Below are 24,842 nucleotides of genomic sequence, written 5' to 3'. Positions count from 1 at the left end.
ATCAGAAAACATAAATTCCTTTAGGGCATTTTTAACACTGCTTGGTAAGCAGGGCATTAATTCACACCACGTCTCCTGCTGCTGGGGTCGATTCTTCAAGGAAGACATTCTACATGCAGCTGCTATCTGCTAATTGCTGCCCATCTTCTATGCCTTGGAGCTTTGTCCAATCACACATGCAAAATAAATAGCCAAAGAAAGCCAAAAAAAAGTCAATGCCATTAACCCTGACTGAGGGACTGTGTTGCAAAAGAGCAGGAGAAACACAATCCAAAAAGTATCAAAACATTCAAGGAACAAAATGGATTTGGAATGGGGTGGAGAGAGCTTTTGCTTTGCAGGAATCACATGCCTGCAGCGTCTGATCTAGAACACTGACGCACAAGAAAGGAGTTAGTGGGAAATTTCCTCATAATGTTGCTGTCAAAGCATTATTTCAGGGGGTTTAGAGGACAAAGACCAGACCACCTGGATAAAAGCAAAGTGCAGCTTCATCTCGATCTAGAAACAAGACCCATTCATTCTAGCAGAACTCATTTCCAAATTATAAGTGCTTAGAATGGAGGTGAGGTACCTTGGTTTTCAAGTACTTCATCTTAACCTAAACGACTGCAAATGAAACCCCTACGCAAACAACACTTAAGTGGATAACCCAAGGAGTCTGTGGCAAAGTGGGGGATTTGAACCAGAGCCTGTGGTGTCCCCAGCAGCTGCAGATCAGCTCAAGAGAGTTACAGTGCTGCCAAACCTCTAGCTTATCTGTTATTATAATTGGATATTCTTGTTAAACCATCCCTGTGGCTGACCCCTGGGACCTGCAACTCAGACACAAAAGGCATTCCACTCTCCCTGGCCTGCCTTCTCCGCTCAGGAAGGCTTCTCGTCCCCCACAATTAATCTCACCCTGACGAGCCCGTCAAAATGCTTTTGGAGAAACCCAAGCCTTGTCCTGGATTTACAGAGCCTGTCACAGCGACGCTATCCTCCAAAGCCTCCAAGTTGATGAAGCATGACCTCCCGCTGAGCCTGAGCGGCACCAGGGACCAGCCTCCAGCAGCAAGCAGCAAGCCCTCCTTCTGCCTCGTACCTTTGGAAAGGGGTAGCAGCTTCCTTTCCTTTGCCATAGTCAGTCTGCCTCCCCAGCAGTTATCAGTACAGGAAGCTGCCTTACACTGGGTCAGCCTATTTGTCCATCAAGCCCAGTACTGTCTACTCTGGCTGGCAGCATCTCTCCAGGGACTGAGGCAGAGAAGGCTCTGTTGCCTCACCGTATTTACTTCCCTGATCCTTTTTGAACTGGAGATACCAGGGACTGAACCTGCAACCTTCTCCACATAAAGCATGTGAGCTGCAGCCCCTTCCCCCAATCTCAGTCCTGCAAGAGGCATTCAGACACTGAAAGAAGCCCAAACTGGGAGCAATACAAAAGGACCTGCAAGTCAGCATGGCAGGCTTGGCAATCCATTTCTCTTCCACCAGACCCCAAACCGGCTGAGAAAAAGGCAGCAACCTACCCCCAAAGCAGCGGACGATGCTGAGAATGATAATGTGAGATGGGGGAAAGAGGACTTGTAAAGAATATGCCATCATTTCCAGAACACAGAAGAGCTGTGGCACACCCCAAGGGTCCTCCAGGCTTCCCCACAGTACAGCTGTCACTCCAGAAACAAGCGGTACGAAGGAGATCCCAATTCTCGGAGACCGAGTTAGATTAGTTCCTACCTCATCCAAGAACCACCTCCCATCCTGATTATGCTAGCAACGGCAAGCCGGACTAATGATCTGTCTGTTTTCACTCTGCTGCAGAGTGAAATATGTGAAAGAACAAAGGGCAGGAAAACAGTTATAATAACACAACTAGCCTGCTAGCAGAAACATACAGAAGAATAAGCAGACCTCATGGGACAACCCATCCAATCCTTCACTTGCATTCTGAAGTGCTACTATGAAGACTACACCACGTTGTTTTTCCCGAGTATGTAAACTGATCTTAATACATTTCATTTTCCAGTCCACAGGTCATCACGTATAAAGACCTGCAGAAAGTTAACAGCAGGTATCTCACATCTGACATCAGATGATGCCATTTGTAGACAGTGAAGCAATATTTTCACCAGTATATAAACACACAGTGTCAGGGGCAGGGCAGGGCCATGGGATTCTGCAATCCTGACCCAGGGTATGTACGTATGTCTTATTAATTATGTGTTTATAATCCTCTCAGTAACGTGTTCTCCGGCTGGATTACAAAGAGTTAAAATAATACAATACAAGATGACAAACAGCATGGGAATCAATATACAGATGTATAAGAACAGCCATGAAAATCTATAAACTAAATCTCTAAAATGCCTGGGAGAAAAGAAAGGTCTTTGCCTGATACCACAAAAGATAATGTAGGCAGCCAGGTGAGCCCTCTTGAGCAGGGCATTCCATAAACAGAGTGCCACAACTAAGAAGTCCTTCTCTCTTGCAGCTATCCGCCTAACTTTCTTTGGCAGGGGTACCCAGAGAAGGGCCTTTGAAGATGACACAAGGGTCCGAGCAGCTATGTGTTTGCCAACCCAGAGTCCCTGAAATTAACTGCTGTGCCTAGAGTGCTCTATTAACCAGGCAGAGCAGAAACCCAGGCTCCAACTATTTATACCAAGCTTGGTCTATCCAGAGACTTCATACTGCCTGCCACTGAGTACTTCCAGACAAGGGTTTTATGGAGCAATCATCTAGCCTCATACACAGAATTTTACCGGCGGGGGGGGGGGGGGGTCCACACAATGCTATCATACTCCTGCAATCCTCCTACACTTTCCCCCCTCCTTCTTCTGCCATTTATCTTACCACATAAAATCCATAAAGTAAAGAAAGAGAGAAACAGAAGCACAATCTTTTGTAGGTGTGGTTAGGAAAACATGTGATTCAGACACTATGACCCAGTTTGCACAACCAAACAACCCATGGTTTATTAATCATGTTTTTTGTGAGCAAGCGGGTGTGAGCAACCAAGCTGGTTTCCACTCACTTGCTTGCACTTTCAATTAACAACCGAGGAACTGGTTGTTTGGGTGTTAACTATGTATTGCTTAACCCCTAAACAACCCAGAGTTTCCAGGTTCGCACATGACAAACAAGCCAGGAACAGGGTGTTCCTGGGTTGTTAATTGAAAGTGGAATTGTCAAGCAGGAAGAAGGTAGCGTGCTTGCTCGCCCTGCTAATTCCTGGGTTAAACAATGTGCAAACTGAGTCTCTGGGGAAGGCAGATGACGTGTTGGGGATGCGCCTCCTTTCTCTACCACTTGTCTTGCATTTCCAGTTGCAGGGTCATTACTTGTCCTGCAGAGCAACTCCTCTAAAGAGCTTTTGCCTCCTCTTGATTTTTTGCCTTCTAAACCTGTTCTTTACCAAAAAAAAAAAAAAAGGTAAATGAAAACATTTCACATTCCCTAAAGCAGCTCCTGCTTCAGCCTCTCCCTGCAGGGCTCTCAACAACCCTTTAATTGATTGCTTCCTGAATTTTCCTTCTCTCCTGGAATGATGTCCTCCACCACCCCCACTGCAATTAGCTACTTAATTAGAGGATTCTACTATGCCATGTTCTTTCTTTGTAAAAAATTGAGTACTTGGGCAATTCTGATTTTACAAAATAGAAGTATTGGTAGGAGGCAATGGGGCTGCTTTGTGCTCCAAGACTGGGGGAGGGGCACTGAGACTTTCTGCTAAAACAGGAGTTACAGAGCCAACTAAGCAGGAAAAATCAAGTCTGCAAAATTTCTGTGGGACTTGTGAAATTGACTATTCAGGATTATGAAAATGACTATTGGGTTGTCTGATAAACTCTGGTTGTGAAATTGACTATAGAAATGGGGCATTCTCAGGGGAAATCAGTGGGACCTACAGCTCAGTTTGTAACATGTTTACCCAGAACTAACCTTAGCTGCAGTCTTCTAGCACTGTGCTGCAGGCACTATTTTTGTTTGTTTGTTAAAAACACATTTGGAATAGAATTGTTTTATGATGGAAAAGCGCAACTAACAATTCTGTAAAAATTAGATGCATTTGTACATTTCTGCTGGAGCACACAAGTGGCAGCAAAAGATTAAAACTGTCTCCTATCCAGGCTTTGAGCCTCCTACAGAGCTCCTCATCAGTCTATTGGGGAAAGGGGTCGCAACAGGGACAAGCACATTGCCTGACTTCAAATCTTTGCTCTTGGAGAGTGCCTTGCTACATTGCAGTATGGTGGGGGGGGGGAGATTCCCCCAAGCTGACATTTAAAGATGAAATTGACGGGACTTACAGCCCATCATAAACATGTTTACTCAGACATAAGTCTGCTTCAAAATGTCAGAAGAAGGGAGCATGTGGTGACCAAACATGAGGAGAGGGGGACAACACTGCCCATTCAGCTATGTCCTGCCCATAATGTGGGCAGATGCATTCACAAAAATAGCACTAGACTGAAGTGCGGGTGGTCAACTGCAATTCCACTTACAGTGGAAAAGCAATGTTTTGTAGCGCTAGGAGCGTTCTCTCTCAAAGCACCCCATCACAGGGGGTGATGTTACACCTTTATTCTGTGGTGTACATCAGAGTCTCGGGAGGCTCACCAGGCTGGGATTGAAAACAAATGTAATATACAAAAGGAAGACACAGTGGGTCCTTCATGTGTGACATGAGCTTACCTGCCTTCCAACTTCACCATTTGTGTGACAGATATAAACACCAGCAAACTGAAGACAGGTTCAAACTCAGTCATGCTACCAGCAAATTGTCTCCCCTTCTTATTTTTTAAAAAGCTATTAATGTTAATATATTAATCGTTCATTCCTGCTGGGTGTTTTTTTTTTAATTAAACAGATGTATTTTAAAACAGCCGTAAAACTTGCTCCAGGGATTGGGGTGGGGGACAGTCCATCATCAATGGCCACTAGTCATGATGGCCTTATGCAACCTTCAAGTTCAGAGACAATATGCCACTGAATACCATCTCCTGGGAGCAACAACAGGAGAGCGTTATTGCCCTCATGTGCTGCTTATGGGCTTCCCAGGGGCGTCTGGTTGGCTATTGCAGGAAATGGGATGCTGGATTAGATGGACCACGGTCTGATGCAGCAGGGCCTTTCTTATGTTCTTGTGAGTTCATGACATCATAAAAGCTAGCCAGTAGGCATCCCCATCGGCCGCCCTCCTCCATTCAAGCTCCAATGCACTGAATGCAAGCCAGGAGTCATTCTCATGGCTGGAAAATTGCTAGGCACCACATGTACCTGGGGTCACGGAATCTGTTGCCTAAAGATTTGAAATATTCATTTCTGTGAGTGGCTTTTGCCTAAAAATGTAACCCAGACTCATAAAAGTTTGAAAGCTACTTCCTAGCTGCTCTTAATGCCTTTCTGCATAAGTTCCATCCCTAGTGGCTTTCATGGAAGATCCAGCAAAACATATTTACATTGTACAAGCATGATGCAAGACTCCCTATAAATATAAATATAAATATAAAGCATTTTCAGAACAAATGTGTCAAAATGCCCATGATGTCAAGAGATACAATAGAGAAGGCTATAGTTTTTAAAAAGACAATCCACGATGGATCAAGGTTTTTATTCTTGCTGCTTTAAAAAAATTAAATAGAAGCAGATGCACCAGCTAAAGCACTCCTCTATGCAGAACTAGAAGAGTTCCCATTTTGGGAAGGGAAGAAAGAACCCTTCAGACTGAGTATAAAAGTCCAGTTGAGATCGCCAAGGAATGGTACAGCTGCAAGGACTTCCATTTTCAAATGCTCCCCTCTTTAGCATTCGGGAAGTTCAAGCGACTACTTGCTAAAAATAAAAAGCAGGCAGCTATTCCGGTAGAAGAGAAAGGATCTTCTCTCTCTCACACTCTCTGAGCCAAACTACGGAGCGTGGTCCATTTTTCGCATTGCTTTCAGGCCTACAGGGAAGATTAGGAGCACCAATACCAATGAGAAAACTCAAAGGCGCTAAAACCCAGAGGTCTTCAAGACTCCTCTTTCCTTTCCTCACAAAAAAGGTTATGTGCCAGAAGCTGAAAGGAAAACAGCAAGGGCAGATACCATAGCAGTTCCCTGATTCCTGCAGTCTTAATGTGTAAGGCATCCAAGCATTGGGCAAAGATAGACAGTGCGTGTAAATGGGCCATCGGCTGGTCTGGCCTAGGATCACAAATTTTTCACTACATTAAAAAAAAAAAATGTTCCTGACCAACATGACTGGTGAGATCACCCCCAAAATGCAGACCAAGCAGCCACAGTGGCCTGAGATTGCCGACTTTAAAAAGACTCAACAGTACTTTCCTAAGAAATACGTTCAGCATTTTTCAAAGCAGCTCCTGTAGATGTTTTGGGGTCTGTGGCCCCTGGGATCTGGTCATAAATCCAATAATCAAAGCCCTACTGGTCATGATACTCTGAGGGGATGCAAACAAAGCAAACCAACAAAAACAGAACAGGATATTTGTTACATGTTGGCAGATGGGGTATGAACAGGTAGTTTTGGAAAAGCAACACCCTGTGCCTTTAATTCAACAGGTTTTAGAGCCAGTTCAGACAACACAATAGCCAGCATACTCAGTCAAGAATTGCACACAGAAGCGATCTACTGGAAGGGCCTTGCCTAAGATTATGGCTCCTCTTTCATGTTTAGCTCTTGAGTTTCAAAAACTGCACATTTCATAAAGTCAATGTTTTTCTCCCTCTGAGGCTTCATTGTTTCATGTTGTGTTTGTAAAAGCTAAATCAACCTGGGCAATCTGTGAACTGGGTCAGAGAAAAGATGGGAGGAAGAAGGGGGGGGTCTGTGTAATCCTTTCCTTTCTGATCCTTTTTCAGCTCAAATATACCTTCCCCAAGCTACTTCTTTCTTTTCTTTTCTTTTTTTTGAAAGACAGTGTGGGGTAGTGATTAGAGTGGTGGACTGGGGCTCTGGAGATCTGGATTCTAGTCCCCACTTAGCCATGAAGCTCACTGGGTGACTTTGCACCAGTCACTGACTCAGCCTAACCTACCTCATGGAGTTGTTATGAGGATAAAATGGAGAGGAGAAGGGTCATGTATACCGCCTTGGGCTCCTTGGAGGAAAAGGGAGGATATAAATGTGAGGAAGGAAGGAAGGAAGGAAGGAAGGAAGGAAGGAAGGAAGGAAGGAAGGATTTTGCCCATGAGAGAAAATACAGGATTTCCATATATTCCCTGTAAGACATCCCACTGCAGATGAAAAAGGAGCTTGGCAGGGGGTGTCTGAGCTGAAAAAAAACTACCAGAAAGGGAAGGATTAAGCAGCATCTCTGCCTGCCCTTTCTCCATCCTGACTCGCAGCATGCTCATTTCACTCTTACTAGAAAAAGAAACAAGCAAACATGGAACTCAGTGTAATGCATCGTTTTAGCTTCAGATTTTCCTCTAGCAGAACAAAAACCACAAACTCATGGAAGGCTCTTCCTCTGATGTTACTCTGCTTACACAAGAAGACCACTTGCATAAGCAGTTGCTTGCATGAGAAAGTGAGCTGATAAATTCTCTGAATTGGCTCTCAGGATACATATCCAGCTATATATTCCCATTTTCAGCCATTAGATGAACTTAGGCATACTTGATCACTTCCCTTTTCCTGTCGCTCCTTCCTTCCTTCCTTTCTTTCTTTCTTTCTTTCTTTCTTGATTGTTTAAATCACCAAGTCTGTCAAGGGGAGCCTTCATCAGCCTCGGGAGGGAAAACTACTGACTGAACTGCATAGCTGCAGTAGGGAGATTAATGTACTTTATCCTGAGCCATTTCTCTGCCAGGTTTACAGATTCTTCAGGTCCAAGCATGACCATAAGATTGTCAGGTCTCAGAAATGCAACAGATGCCATGGCTTGCCAGCACTCGCCTTCTATAGATACTAAACAGCCTACAGTATGACCTGAAATGCTTTTTGTATGACTAGCTAAATTAGTGGGCTAGAGGTTAGAGGAGTGGTGACCAGAGAGACAGGGCCTTTTCTATGGCATTGCCCAAGCTTTGGAACTCCTTCCTTGGAGATGTTGGCCTGAAGCCTCCCCACCTCTCTCTTTTCAGTGGCATGTCAAAATGATTCTCTTTGGTCAAGCATTCATAGAGGGAGGAATATAAGGGGCCTTTTTAGGGTCTAACTCTGCTGCAGTTTTATTTGAGATTTTATAGAGTGAGAAGATTAGGATGGGGCAGGGGTCTGCCTTGGTCAGCAAAGAGGACCTCTGCCAGCAAGGGAGACTTGTCTGCCCATTATGCCCCATTTACGTTCATGGAAAGCTCCATGGGCATAGTATTTATTTCCTAAATCTGAATTATGCCAGTAGATTTATTCCATTCCATAAATCTTCTACCAGGGACATTCCCACTCATAGGAGGCTCCAAAACAGGGTTTTCCATGAGCGATGCAGCCAGCTTTGGATCCACTCGATCCAAAGTCCCTCCATTACCCTAAGAGGGGCCTGAATCTGACCCCTCAGCTATACCAGCTGAGCTAATTCCCCCACCCACTGTTTTCGGGGGGGGGGATTTAAGAACAAAAAGACCCACTAGGCTGAAGAGGCTGGCAGATCTGCCTCATCTGCCATGGCCCAAGCTGACAGGGCTTTGGAAGAAGTCGAGGATCTGCTACTTCACTCCCTCTATCCACACTGCAGATTGTTCTGCACATCACTGACTGTTGCACTTTTATCACTTTAATTAATTCTCTTAGCCACTTTGCATACTCTTGGTAGAGAGGGAGAACAGAAATATTTCCAATAAATAAAGCTGGGAAAGAGCTGCACTGCTGTCAATGACACACAGGGGCAGCAGATACAAGTACAGCCTTCAGTGGGAGAGAGCTGAAAAATATTATTGTCCGTGCTTAATATTTAAATATTGTATGGTGAGTTAATTTAGGAATTGCTTCAGGTTCCAACCATACCTAGTAGTGTTTTTTGTAGCCACAATTATGCTTTATGTAATTATAAAATTGACTTTTAACAATGAAGGGATTAAACATATTTATTTCTTGGCTTTTTAGTTACCTCTGAAGATAAACAACTGGTGGTTTTAAAACACACTGGGGATTCTATTGGCTCAGAAGTACTTTTACTTTGATATTTTTCCCCATCCTATTGCAACCTTAACATCAAACAAGGATTCAGAATTTGCCTGGGTATAGCTCCATACCCCAAAAACAGCACTGGGGTTTTAAAGCACTGCTAGAAGGAAGAAGAGGTTGCACAGAAGGTACTGGAATCCAGAATTACATCCACAATGCCAGTGCATCTAACATTACCAGGATCCACACCCACTTAAAAAAATTCCCCTCATGGTAGGGACTAGTGAATATTGCACCATTGCTGACTGAAGCTGAGTAAGTGCTGACCTGATCAGTCCCACAGATCAGTCCCACAGACTACCAAGAACCCCATGTAAGAACAATATAGAAGTATGCTATTTTGTGTGTTTTTAATGTTTCCCATAGCAGGTTGTGTCCATACAGGGAGTATGGGCAACAGCATACCATGGAGATCAGGCTATTTTTCCCAGCTCACCATTACTGTGCACTGGCCTTCTGACATGCCATAACATGAACAATAGATGATCTATATATTTATTTGATGTGTACCCCACCTTTCTATCAAAAATGCCACTCAAGGCAGCTTAAACAGACAATTATAATTGGTTTAAACAGTAAAACAACACACTGAAATACAATAAAAACGTAACAATTACAGAATAAAAAAGCACTCAACCCAACAGACCCGCTTACAGGCCACAGGCCTTCTTAAATAAAGCAGTCTTTGACTGCTGGCGGAAGGATAGCAGGGAGGGAGCAAACCTAGTTTTCCTTGGGAGGGAATTCCGCAGCCTGGGAGCAAGCATCGAAAAGGCCTAGTGCATCTGTCTAAGATACCCTAAGGATTACTCTACACTGCAATTCAGCTCTATAGGGGAAATGTTCAAAGGAGATGGAGAGTCTGAGATAAGTATTCTGCCATTCCACCTCATTAGAGCACAAGAGGAATTCCAGTGTATAAAGGGTTTTTTATTTTGAAAAACTACTCAGTTTCCTGCCTTAAGCATTTTAGAGTGAAGCTTGAAATTTTAAATCGGCACCATGAGGGAAGGATAAGTCATCTCACCTAAAGCACACAGTAAATTGCCTTAAGCAGTCAGACATTATGAAAATAAGTGTTTACACATTTGAATCTAACCATGCTAGGACATAAAGGCCCTAAATAGCACATCCGACACAGCAGGTTCTCCCCTAAAGAGTATCAAGAGGGCCAAACTGCAAGACAGACATTTTTGTAGGATCAAACAAATCCAGTAAGAAGGAACTAAGTATCCCCAGCTAGGTTTCACACAGTCTTGCTTTGCCTTGCCCCAATCTCCCTTTCAATCTCTCTCTCCCCTTCTTTGACAAAAAGTTAAGGGAGGATGTTTGGCTCTGACTTTTGCAAAGGAAACAGAATTGGCAATAAATATGAATAGGAATGAGGCTGATTTAAAAAACAGATGTTTCTGGAGGCAACACAAACACAGCACCTTTTCCTGGATCATGCCCTCCTAAACTCTTCCCCAGGGGCAGATCACAGCAGAATAGCAGAAAAACCTCCACTCCAACCTACCCCTGCTAGTCCCCATCCCTGTTCCACCAGCCTACTAGCATTAGGATGGCTGGCTAGGAAGGAGGTAGGTATTCCTACAAATGACACAACCAAGTGACAAATCCACAGTCAAGCCACTGCAGAATCTACAGGTCACACTATTTGCCATTATCTCCCCCAACTCCCCTACAAATGCCAGGCATACAGCAGTCCCCCTGCCATAGGGCAGGGGAACTACGTTTCAGCAAAGGAAACAGCACTGGCAATAAATATGGATAGGAATGAGCTTGATTTGAAAAACAGATGTTACTAGACGAGAAAGAAGAAATAAATCCATACGGCATTAATTATGGAGCCCCCCCACCTCACCCCGCTCTCCACTTTCTTGTTATGTGAGTTCATCTGACCCTGCAAAAAAACAAAAACAAAAACCTCCAGAAATGCCTCTCTCAAATACCTTAGCGTTACAGATCTTTTCAGTTCAGAAAACTGAATTGAAAGCTATCGAAAGCTACATCATTCTTAGCGTGATTCTACAATCTGAGTTATGCAGGAAATGAAAAATGCTTTATTTATCAGGGATGGGGCCATCAACGGGTTTTTTGCAAAGACGGGCAGCGGGGAGCGGGGAGCTTAGCTAGGTCTGGAATAATATTTCAAAGTCCTCAGCCAACCATCAACATTTTTTAGCAGCCAACATCTAATTTTGGGGCACTAACTCTGCCCAGAGCTGAAATATTTTGAATTCTTCAGTTGCCAGAAACCATAAGTTGTGGGACATTTCCTGACCATCCTAAACCTCTGATAACTGAAAGTGAATGACAAGGGAGTAATTCCTCAAATGTCTTGGGGCTTTGCCTTTCATTGATCTCTGCTTATTTCTGTCTACATAGTGCATCCTATCACATACATGTTACTCATACAAAAAGGTGAAATGCTTTCTGTTAACACACTTCCCGGTGCCATGACAATAGAAAGAAGTCCCTTTCTACTGGTGATTGCCTGCACATAGCAAGAAGCACTAAATTGACATAAATGAATAGATTTTTGAACATGCAAAGCCATTCCATGTCAGCACACTGGGCAAGGTAAATAATTAATCTGGCCCATTATGATCAGTTTTATGTTCAAAGAATATAAATCATCGCTTGCTTGGAACTGCCTCCCAGAACACCTGCGTGACACCACCTCTCTTCCTTGAAATCTTCTCAAAAGCCACCTTTTCCATGAAGTCTTTGGCACAACCCCCTGGTCCCCATGCTCTACTAAAAGCACAGTCCCCTTGATCTTTCTGGTCTCTGCAATCTGGCCTTTATTCAACAATTCCATCACGAGAGGATTGCAAAAAGAGCAAAATAGCATGCAGCTAAGTGGATTGAGAAGGAGAAGAAAAGGGACTTTGTACACACATGTGGCTAGAAAGTTCTAACTTCCACTTCAGATTTGAATAATATGCCCCAGTATACCTTTCAGGGATCTATAGATTTCCCAACCAAATAAACATGGTGGAATAACAGGACCACAAAACCATTCAGCATAAAAGCTGTACTATCTGATCTCCACAGTAGTGTGTGTGTGTGTGTGTGTGTGTGTGTGTGTCTCCATCCCTGTTCCTATTCTCCCAGTATTTTTTAATTTATATTTGTCCAGCAACCTACTTCTAAGGAACTCAGTGCACTGTGTTATCCTCACAACAACCCTGTGAAGTAGGGTAGGCGATAGTAACTTGCCAAGGCCACCTTAATGAGATTTATAGTTGAGTGGGAATTTCAACCTGAGATTCAAATGAGATGACACAGTCATGTGTTTGGAGTTTCTTGGGAGCTTTTTAACACTAAAAGCAGCCTCAGGAAGCTGTCAGTTAAGTAGAGGAAATGGCTCCTTTTGGTTAAAAAAAACTGTGTATCATTTCTAATTTGGTCCTGGATTTCCACATTCAAACCCAAAACATTAGCCATTGCACCACACTGGCAAAAATTTTGCTGCAGCCATCAGTCAACAGCCCTGAAAGCCTAGGCCATCTGATGGTAAATATTTATCTATGAATTGATTTGATTTATACCCTGCCTTTCTACCAAAAAATGGCACTTCAGATGGCTAAACGGTAAAAGCTCCAAGCTTTGGTAAGATTAAAAAAAAATGCAAGAGACATCTTGGAGGAAACGCTGACAAATATCATCGGGGGGAAATGTTAAAATGGCTGAATGTTAAAATGGCTGAATGTAAGACACCTGTGCACTTTTTGAATTAGTTGGCCTTTATAATAATTGTACTGGTGCCTATCAAGAATCCAGCTGAAATGCACATCAAATGGAAATGTGACTGAACTGCTAAGGGAAAAAACATTACTTCAATCACGTCTCATGGGTATGAATGCTAGAAAGATGCAAAGGCAGTTTAACAGACTCTAAGCATTGACGAAACCAGCAATGAGATTGCCCTATTTATTTTTTTCCAACATACTTTTTAATAGCCTTTAAATAACATTGGATTTAAACCTCTTGATTTTCAAATGAAAAGCCTATCTACCATTTTTGTTGTATCGCTAGATAACATTGCTTTTTTTAGTGTTAGGAAGAACTGTAAGCATTTTTCATCATTGTTCTTTTGTGTACCAATTCACTTGTAAAAAGGTAAAGGTAAAGGTGTCCCCAACCAGTCGTGTCCGACTCTAGGGTGCAGTGCTCATCCCCGTTTCTAAGCTGAAGAGCCAGCGCTGTCCGAAGATGCTTCTGTGGCCATGTGGCCGGCATGACTGAGGTTATAACAAAACCTGGGGGTGGCGGGGAATAAATGCTTCAATTTAACCTTGAGAGATGAAAATGATGTTTCCTTCATTGTTGCACCTTCACCACTTCTCATCCCCTTATCACAAGACTGATCTTCACAACTCAGGATAAAGGTACAAAATTACCATTTACCTATTAAGAAACCAGAGTGAATAAGAGGCGTAACTACATTCAAGGCGGAGTATGAGCATGGTTTGTCACTGAACTGTGGATGGTTGTTGAATCACGGGTTGCTGTGTTGTGTGAAGCCCCCCATGCTAACAAACCATGGTTTGTTAACCATGAACTACCCACAAAGAGAACCCATGGTTTGTTGTTGGGTTGTGAACTGTGGGTTGTTCATGGTTAACAAACCATGGTTTGTTAGCACAGCTGGCTTCACATAACACAACAACCCAAGCTTCAACAACCACCCACAGCTCAATAATAAACCAGGCTTAACCCATACTCAACCTTGAGTATGGGTTGTTACTTTGTGTGAACTCAGCTATTCTGAAATAGTATACTGAAGAAGTGCTCCACCATGTAATAACACCAACTATAGTGCTTAAGCTTGACTCTCAGTCCACATTCGGGGATCCTGCTTGATTATGAATCCAGGGAATTATTTTGCTTACTTTTGGCCATATAAACTGCAGTAAGAACCATATTGTACAAGCCAACATATCTCCCCTGAGCTCAGTACTGCAGCTTGGGTCTTAAGATTCCCCATTTTGAGATGGACCCAAAATCCTTAAATTGGACTCAAAAGTAATTGAGTGGAGCAATTGTGGAGCAAAGAGGCTGACACATACCGTGAAATTGTGGTTCTCAATCAGTTGCTGAGGCATCACACCTCAACCACATTCATTTTAGGGAAGAGTTATTCTGGGGAAGTTTCCCAAGAAGAAGGTCTTGCAGGTACGGGGTAGGGGTTTGTCACTTGGGGTGGAACTTGTGGACTATAGACAGAGGCCAAAGTTACAGCTGGGGGTTACTCAACAGCTCCAGAGAGGAAGTAGAAGGCCTCAAGAATAAGGAAACTAAAAATTGCTGGGGTTGTGTGCTAAAATGACAGAAAGGAGGAACCAAACTGAATTCCATTTTTTAAAGCTACAAAATGTATCCAATCCTAACTCAAACAGAGCTTAATTATAGGGCTTTATTTGAAAACATTTTTTAAAAACACACAAAATTACTCTGTTAATGAGTATGGGGCGTTTGCACGGAGGAGGGAAAGGCTCCTGGATCATTTAGCTAGGTTTTCTTTGCCATTTCAGATTCTGCATCCTTATATATACCCAGCCTTAAATAAATGTTTTACCACTAAATGCTTGAAAAGCTAATGTGAAAGGAGCAAAATTAAAAGCAAATGTGCAAGCTATGTACAAAAAGCTCAAAAATTGGAAGAATCCTCTTTTAAGAATGCGATAAAGTTTTTAACCATTCAAACATGTTTTTGCAACTCTATGGTGCCTATGATTTCTGCAAGGGAATGTTAAAAGCGGTGTTACTCCAATCCAGGTTTCTGCTTTCATGAATGACATGTCTGTTAACTACTAAGTTTTACATCCAGTTGCAAAAGCCACAGGTATTTGCAGTCAGTAATTTATGGGGGGGGGGGGTAGCAGTAGGTCACCTACAATGAAAATATTTACTTTAAAAATACATACCCTTCTCCACCCCCACCCTCCCCCACAAGGTGCACATGCCCACCAGCAAGCTTCCATGTTATTATCTCGTGCTTCTAAGCCCCACCACAAGCACCACTGTATATAAAAAGTGCCAAGAAAATACTGAGAACAAGAAACCACCCTGCTTTACGGGCATGAAATATTAAAAGCAGAAGCAAAGGACAACACACGTACAACTGCAGATGAACAAAGTAATGTGCTCACCAAAGGGGGCCGTACAAAGCTTTTGAACGGGAAAGTAATATATGATACCCTGTTTTGTTTTAAAATCATGATTTGGGAAAAGAGGTGTGGTCTCTTTATTTAAACCAGTGGTCCTCCAGATGTTTCTGGACTGCAACTCCCATCAGCTTTAACTAGATGTTGGAGCTGCAGTCCAACATCTGAATTAAACACGTCCCAGGAAGTAATTTAGAATTTCCAAAATTCTTACGTGCGTACCGTTCCAACTACAATCAGTGCTGGCTCCAGATTTTTGAGGCCCTTGGACAAGACACCCTCAATGGACACCTTCCGCTGCAAGCCTACCTTCTCACCACCACTGTCACCAGCTGCTCTTGCTCATCATCTTTGCTACCACTTGATGGCTTGACAGGGAGAGAGCCAGTAAACAGATGGAGATATTTTGCACAGGGTGGACTAAAAAAAACAAACCCTTAATAAATGTGTAGACAGCTACACAAAGAGATCTGGATATCTGAATTCCAAAATCCAAAATCCACATTCCAAAGGGGAAGTTTTTGTGCTTGGCTTATCCAATAATTTTGCAATGCTTGTTGTGGCTGTATGGTTCCCCTTCGATAGAATTATTGTATTTAAAATGTATTTATACTTACATACCTCGATCATGTCCACACCAATTTAACTTAAGCCCTACTGCCGTATATCAGTTTGTCCCAGACCACTCACTGGGCCCTGGGTAATCGTATTTTAGATTGCCAAAAATCAGACTCCTAGGGAGTAATCCTATGGCCGCTAGTCAGCAGCTAAACGGCCATAGGATATCTGGTTTTCCAGGAACCGGCTTTGGAGCCCGCGCTCCGAGGATGGTTCCCAGAGAACCAACCTTCCCCTGTAGGCTGCTTCTGCTTACTGTAAACAGTCTCCAAAACTGGCGCAATCAGAGGTTAACGGTGTGAGGTGTGAACCCAGTCCACTGGGATTGTTTAGCCCTTAAACAATCCAGTCGGCCAGGTTTGCACATCATGCTGAAAATCTCCAATTGTGCCAACAATTGTTCAGAGTAAGTGGCAGCAGCTCACGCATGGTGTGCATCCCTGCACATCGAGGGTTAAATAACCCACAATTTGCTGCCATGATGTGCGAACCGGGTCATTGCCTTCATGAAGTGCCAACTTGAGCCTCTGGCAGGATTAGATCACTAGCCCCTTCCCCATCTAAGTGGTCTGATTATCTACCATCTTCGGCCTACTTACATGAGAGCAGCTACTTTGGCAGAGTGTTTCCCTCTCTGGTTTCCTAACTGCTTACACATTTTAAAAAACTCTTTCTTTATTATGTTCCCAGCTTTGAAACACTTTCAAAAGCCAAGCTTTTTGACCCAACCCATAGCCTCCACAAAGGTCAGTGTGGCTTGTTGCCAAAACATGCCCTGTAGTCCAACAGTGAGCGACAGACACTAAGGAGCTTCTTCCCTCCAGATTCCAGTGCTATCATTGTTTCCCTCATTGAAACTTGATCCTCTTCTGCCCTACCAACCAATATTTCCCACCTCAGATACAAGGGGTGTTCTCACATGCACCTTATGTACCCAACTCCACCATGGGTCCATTCCTTTGTGTTACTGCTCATCATAGTTGTTCCCACAAGGGCAACTCTGTGGGAAAAACAAATAACAAAACAGTTGTACATTTTGCTTCATTTTCAGCTCTTTCCAAAAACCGCATACAGCAGAGGTGGGCAACTTTGGGGCTTCTGGGGGCCACTTGCCCCGCTACCCCCGCCAAGGGCTGCACAATTTGGTGGCAGCAAAAAAATTTGGCTGTTTACTGCCAAATTTTGGTGGCAAACCACAACAGAGGGGTAAATCTGTTTTCAAGCTAAATCTATTCATTTTCGCCTTCTATAACCAAAAAGCCCCCACCATTATTTTTTTTTGGCTGCTGCTGCTACCGCTGCCAATTTCAACAACATCGCAGCAGTGGGAGGAGGGGTGGTAGCAAGGGCTGCACCTGTGGTGACGGGGGCTGCATGAGGCCCAAGGCCACATGTTGCCCACCCCAGTGTAGAGTTTTATGCAGAGTCAAGATCCAGGCTAAACGTGAGTTCAACAAAGCCTCCTCAGGGTGATAACAAGCAAACCTTGCAACTAGACCACACCAGCAGATATGAGGGAAGGCAGACATTCCAACTTGCCCTCATGGACCACATAGGAATTGGAAGAAGAAATAATCACTGCAATAGCCTATGGCAGACTTCCAAATGAATCTGCAAAAGTTACCAACATACAAAAAAGATTACTACCTACTTGCCTACACATACCTGTGTTAGTGATTGTTGCACATCAATAGCCTGAAGAGGAAGGAGGGGGGAGAGTCAACTCTCTCTTTTCCTTCTGATCACCTGGGTGAAATTCTTACGCACCATAGGCAAGCAGTTCAGTGGGTATTTACAAGGCTGCACTTGGGGACCTCTCTAGGTCATCGGTAAAAAATCCCAGTACCCAGGTTCTCAGTATCCCCCAGGCAAATGGAGACTTCCACAGCTTCTAATCTAAGTGTCTCAGATTCAGACCCTTATCCCAGGCAATAGGCATTTATCATATGGCCTAGGCAGATGCAGCTTGGCAGCAGAGAAGCATTTGCCTCTAGCCCAGAAACCACCCAACTTAAGGGACTCAAACTAACAACACTGGCTATCAATACTGATAAGATCAAAGGTAAAATATGGTTTCAAAATCCCATTTACTTCTACTTTTATTAGGCCAAACACAAAATAGTGTGCAAGCTCTCAAGTTATACAGAAGTCTTCATCAGGCAGATGGTAAACAAAGCAAAAGGGGGGAGGGGAAGAGAGAGAAAAGTGGCTGATGATGAAGCCACGTAGTCTGCATTTGGTCTTAAGATGGAAAGTCGGATGAGGTCACAGATATTATCTCATAATACTAGAAGCCGGGGTCATCCAATGAAGCAAAATGGTGGGAGACTCAGGAGCGATAAAAGGAAGTACTTCTTCAAACAATGCATAGTTAAACTATGGAATTCACTTACCACAAGTTGTAGTGCTGGCCACCAACTTGGAAAGTTGATTAGAGAAATTCATACAGGATAAGGCTATTATTAGCTACTAGTCATGACAACTATATATTACTTCCAGTATCAGAGGCAGTATGTCTCTGTATGCCAGATGGAGGGGAACATGGGTGGGAGGTGGGCTTCCCATGGGCATTTGGTCTGCCACTGTGGGAACAAAATGCTAGACTAGATTGGCTTTTGATCTGATCCAGCACAAGCTCTTCCTAAGTTCTGTTCTTACAAATACTGGACTGAAAATATTCCCACAAGCCAGTATTGGATAAATTCAGAGGACAGCATTTTAACCACCATGATCCTGTGAGAAAGGGTGGTTACATTATGTTCTTACGATCCACTACTGAAGCACATTTTAAAGCAGTCCATTCCAAAGCAAAGGCTGCTGGCACAAGCACCTAGATTGATCTGATAACCTAAAATACCTGTGCTTTTGCTGAAATGCTTGGAACTCCAGTTGTGCTTGGGCCCCAAAGTCAGCACTGTATCATGAGCCTCAACCCAGTCAAGAACCCTAGAACAAGAAAGGGAGATTTTTCATTCTTTTCACAAGTGTTCACTAGTTACCAAATTATGCACTGCCCAGCACTAGTTGCTGTTGTGCAATGGTGTCCACACATTCAGCACCTGTATGTACTGGTGTCACTTTCTATTTACAGAAGAGACCATGAAAGCAGGAGAAGAAGAAAGGGAGGATGACGAAGCAGCCGAGCCTAGATTCTAATAACTCAGATCACAATCCCTCACTATCTGATACCTTCCTATTCAGTAGTCCAGTACTAGCCCCAGTGTATATTTCATGAGATAAATTGAATTGTTTTGATCAAACAAGTAGCAGCCTTTTGTGTGCAAGTATGTCCCTCACTTTCTCCCACAAGGAGACTGAGTTCAATGGAGTCATATGGAAATACTCGAGTGATCTCCTCTGCTGAGGTTTCTTACAATTCCTTGCAAAACCTCACTGCATTTACACACAAATGACATACAATGGAGGCAGCTGCCATGGAGAGATGCTTCTTACAGAGGAAGTAGTCATACGCTTTCCAGAGGTGCTCTGAGAAAAAATGAAGACGGCTCCACTTTACTACACCTAAATAGTTTGTAAAAGCATCACCAGAAATCTCTTTTTGATGGCAGCAGACAAGAGAAAATATATTATGGTGTATTTTTAAAACAGGGATTTCATATCTAGCTTAATTAACACCACGGAGGTTGGAAACTGGGGCATATGTGAAGAGTTCAAGGATCAATTTGCATGCACGTGTTCACATGGCGCCCATGTTCTATCATGATGCAATAGTAGAGCGTCCTTTTTCTGAAGAGTCTTCCTGAACTTCCTGTTTTACAGTATGAATGTGCTGCATCAGCCCAAAAAGCTTCTTTAAAGCCACATCCTGAAAGATTGCAAAATGTGGATAATGTTTGTCTAAATGGGGCAAAAATCCTTGCCTGAGACTGCTTTGCTGGTCAAAAACCAGCAAACCCAGAAATGAAAGCTACAGGGATGGTTTACCAGCTCTTCCTGCTCTTAGCTCTTTCCCTCAAATTAAAGAGTCACTATTCCCCACACCCTGCTAACCATCTTCAAGTGCAATCCTATGCATGTTTAGGGGCATGTTGGGAATTGTAGGCCTTTTTTCTGTCTAACATTGCTCCCTTAAAGACTATATTTTTTTCATGGTGTATCTGATAGCAAAATAAACCAAGTATTCTATTCCAGGGAAGGCAGAATGTAGATTGCAATCTGTTGGCAGACCTCTGGACGGTTTGAAGTAGATCTCCAAGTGTTTCTGACTTTAGTTCGGGGGTTGAACTAGTTTAGGGAGAGTAAGGGGATTTTTCAAAAAAGCCTCTACATGGCTGTCCTTGCCCTAAATTGCTTATCTCTCAGCCTCAGTGTTCCTCATCTGTAAAACGGGAGTACTAATTGACTGCTTTTCACCAGGTCTTTGTTCAGCTCTGCTGGCCAGTTTTAAAGTGATGTGTTAGAATACATGATCTATGGCAACTGACATGGTGATAATTGAGTCTGCCCCAAGTCACTATTTTGCATCTGACTCTGGCTGCTAGACCTGAGTATTTAGTCAAAACCAAAGTAATTCCTATATGCCTCAAGCCTGCCCACCCCAATTCTATTCCAACTCAGGGTTTTATTTTGTTTTGTTTTAACCAGCCCCATAATCTGCAAAGCCAACCTAGGAAAATGTTTTCAGTGCCAGGACTCTGTCCTAGAAGATGTGAATAATAACAAGAGAGAGGACTTCTGTGCATGTACACATACTGAATTTTTCTCTCCACTCAGTAATGATAGCCTGTTACATACATATGGGAGCATGGATCAGGGAATAAGAAGCAAGCCTGAACTCACTAGTATATCTTTCTCTTCAAGATATTAAGCACCAAAGCAAACTATTTCTTCATGACCGTGGATCGGTCACATCTTCTGGCAACTCTCAGTTCCAATTCTCCCAACCCAACAGTGCCATTATTTATTCAACTAGGGGGTCCACTGAATGATATTCAACATCTAAAAGCCAACCAAACTAGAGGACCTACTATATCAATCGAGGATAAAACATTAGCAAGGGTGAAATTCCCCAAAACCCAGGCTTAAAAAATAAATTTGTGGTCTGTGGAAGCTGGGGAGGGGGGGGTCACATATTTCCTTATTATTCACTAAACAATTTAAAGTCATCCTAACAGCTTAATAGAAGACAAAGGGCACATTTTCACATAATGGAGGCAAATTTGCCACAGCACATACCAGGCGCATTCTGCAGCCTATTTATTTATTTATTTATTTCTATACCGCCCAATAGCCGAAGCTCTCTGGGCGGTTCACAAAAATTAAAACCAAACAACATACAATAAAACAATTTAAAATATATAGAACATTAAAAGCACAATATAACAATACAACCACAATAAAACCTAGCAGCAGTACAGGAGTTTAAAATACAGATTTAAAACAACAAAGATAAAAATTTAGAAAGCTAAACTGCTAAAATGCCTGGGAAAATAAAAAGGTCTTCACCTGGCGCCAAAAGGAGTAAAATGCAGGCGCCAGGCGAACCTCACTAGGGAGCTCATTCCAGAGCCGGGGTGCCACAACAGAAAAAGCCCTCCTCCTAGTAGCCACCTGCCTCACTTCCTTTGGCAGGGGCTCACGGAGAAGGGCCGCTGATGATGATCTTAAGGTCCGGGCAGGCACATATGGGAGGAGGCGATCCTTCAGGTAACCTGGCCCCAAGCCGTTAAGGGCTTTAAATGTTAACACCAGCACTTTGAATTGGGCCCGGAAATGGACTGGCAGCCAGTGCAGCTGGAAAAGTACTGGCATAATATGAGCTCGCAGGCCAGTCCCTGTTAACAATCTTGCTGCCCTATTTTGGACCAGCTGAAGTTTCCGGACCGTTTTCAAAGGCAGCCCCACGTATAACGCATTGCAGTAATCCAGACGAGAAGTTATCAGAGCATGGATAACTGTAGCTAGGCTATCTGTGTCCAGATAAGGGCGTAGTTGGTATACCAGCCTAAGCTGATAAAAAGTGCTCCGTGCCACTGAGTTCACCTGTGCCTCAAGTGACAGTTATGGATCCAAGAGCACCCCCAAACTACGAACCTGATCCTTTAGGGGGAGTGCAACCCCCTCCAGAACAGGTTGAATATCACCTAGCCGGGCAGACAAACCACCCACTAACAGTACCTCCGTCTTGTCTGGATTGAGTTTCAGTTTATTAGCCCTCATCCAGTCCATTCCCGTGCCCAGGCACTGGTTCAGAACAGCCACTGCCTCACCTGGTTTTGATGAGAAAGAGAGGTAGAGCTGGGTGTCATCCGCATATTGATGGCACCTCAGCCCACACCTCCGGATAACCTCCCACAGCAGTTTCATGTAGATGTTAAATAGCATGGGGGATAAAACAGAGCCCTGTGGAACCTCATGGCACAATTGCCATGGCACAGAGCAATAATCCCCCAGCACCACCTTCTGGAATCGGCCATCCAAGTAGAAGCGGAACCACTGTAGTGCAGTGCCTCCAACTCCCAACCCAGACAACCTATCCAGAAGGATACCATGGTCGATGGTATCGAAAGCCGCTGAGAGGTCCAGGAGAATCAACAGGGTCGCACTCCCCCTGTCCCTCTCCCGGCAGGGCGACCTGCCCACATCATCCCACAGGGCGACCAAGGCAGTTTCTGTTCCAAAACCAGGCCTGAAGCCCAAATGAAATGGATCTAGATAATCCGTTTCATTCAACAGTGCCTGGAGCTGTCCTACAACCACCCGCTCAAGCACCTTGCCCAGGAAGGGGATGTTGGCCACTGGCCTATAGTTGTTAACATCCTCTGGGTCCAGGTTAGGCTTTTTCAGGAGTGGTCTAATTACTGCCTCTTTTAAAGCGGCAGGCACCACTCCCTCTCTCAAGGAGGAATTTACAACCTCCTGGACCCAGCCGGACAACCCCTCCTTGTTTGATTTAATAAGCCATGAAGGGCAAGGGTCAAGCACACAAGTGGTCGATCGGACTTGGCCAAGCACCTTGTCTGCATCCTCAGGCCTCAGTAACTGAAACTCATCCAATAAAACTGGACCAGACGGTGCTCTGAACGCCTCTACCAATGGAACTGCATTAATCGTGGTGTCCAATTCATGACGAATCTGAGCGACTTTATCCTCAAAGTGCCGCGCAAACTTGTCACAGCATGCTACCGAGGGTTCCACCGTCTCTCTCCCTGGCCCAGAATGTAACAGGCTGCGAACCACTCGGAAAAGCTCCGCTGGACAACACTGAGAAGATGCAATGCTGGTGGAAAAGAACTGCCTCTTTGCCACCCTCACCGCCACAGAGTAGGCTCGATAGTGGGCTCTTACCTGTGTTCGGTCAGACTCAGCACGAGTTTTCCTCCACCTGCGTTCTAGCCATCTCCCCTCTTGCTTCATTGCCCTCAGCTCAGGTGTATACCAAGGAGCTGGCCGGGCTCTGCTCAAAGGAATTTTTGAACATTCATCCTCCAATCATGCTGATTGGGGGTTGCTACATGACATCCAAACACAGATACTACAGGTTAATCATGGATTAGACAGCCCACAGTTAACCTAACTACTAATAGGTTAATTAACCCACGATTTGCCACTGTTACATGTGAACTGGGTCACACTGGATAAAAAACTGGATTAAAAAATATATCCATAGGTCAAAACTCTAGAACAGCCTGATCCTACCCACTGTCAAGACATGTCTGAGCAAGATATAATCATGACTGTGTATACTTCTGCAAGGGCAATGACACTGTGGCCAGCTTGCCCTTGATCATGCCCCATCTGACCTTTGATAGCTGGGGCACCCTAGCAAATCTCCAATACAACTTCATAGCCACAACATCACACCCGTGCAAGGGACCTGGCGGTGCCCCACCAGCAACAAAATAAGGTGCAAGAGGGAAAGAGTGACAATATAGAATGGTGAACACCCATTAAAGAGGAGCACTAGCCTAAAGAACAAATCCCCTCCGTCCCCATGCTAGACAGAGTAACACAAAGGAAGAGCAACCATGTAACACATAGGTTCTCTGATTTCCAGGTACACTGCCACTGGACACAAATATCTATTAGAAGGCAACAAGGTGCAAGGACAAAATACCCAACACAGATAAGCGAGATCGGGGCATAACCTGGAGGAGAGAAAAAGGCAACCTCAAACACAATTCCTAACATCCCATCACCAGCCATCCCTCTCACTCATGCACGCATGCTCTGAGCGGGGGAAAAGGCTGGTAGTGTGGCACACTGAAACAACCACAGCTACAAAGTGAAGACACAGGGAAGCAGAAAGTCAGAGGTGGTAGTCCCAACCACTCTCCTTGTAGCAGTGGTGCAAAAAATGATCCACAAAACCTGAAGAGAGCTTCCCTAAGGAGCACCGAGAATGGGGAATGCAGGCAGATTCCTTGCATGGGTGTGATGTCGTGGGTATGAAGTTGTATTGGAGATTTGCTCTAGGTGCCTCGGCAGGAAAGCAAAGAGCAGGACACCATCATGCACACCATCCCTTGACCCCAAAATCATTTGCCTTGCAGAAGCACAGCCCCTTTAAAATGTTTCTGACACAACCCACCCGCAGTTGTAAGGCACTAGTAAGAGCAGAAGGATTTTCAAACAGTGTTAGGACCGTTCTTTAACCCATAATTTATCAGGGCGTTTTAAATTGTGAGTAACCTGAGCAAGCATACACACTGAATAAAGAATTTGAACATTTATAATTCTTGTTGTTTCTTTTCTTTTTTAATTCCACAGCTGTATTGGTACTAGACATGCTAGCAAAGGCCTCCTGAGCTAGGCTCGGAAACTAATTTCAGGTGCTCGTAAAAGCCACCTCAAAATTTACAAGACCCAAAATTACACACTGGTAATAGCGTGCTGGGGTGTATAGGACCTTGAGAGATGCAGTTCTCCTGAGGACTGAAGCCCAGGGTCACCTGCACCCTCAGCATTCCTTTA

At 43.9% G+C, this 24,842-nt stretch overlaps 1 protein-coding gene across 25 annotated transcripts in view; it reads right to left on the bottom strand.

The window, feature by feature from the left end:
* Positions 1–24,842, bottom strand: part of LRP1 (LDL receptor related protein 1) — a 516,733-nt gene that overhangs the window by 293,664 nt on the left and 198,227 nt on the right. The window lies entirely within an intron of this gene.

Source organism: Heloderma suspectum, chromosome 2 (genome assembly GCF_057233095.1).
Source record: "Heloderma suspectum isolate Gila_16-S chromosome 2, 16-S_ref, whole genome shotgun sequence".
Taxonomy (NCBI): Eukaryota; Metazoa; Chordata; class Lepidosauria; order Squamata; family Helodermatidae; genus Heloderma; species Heloderma suspectum.
This window is presented reverse-complemented; position numbering and strand designations above follow the sequence as displayed.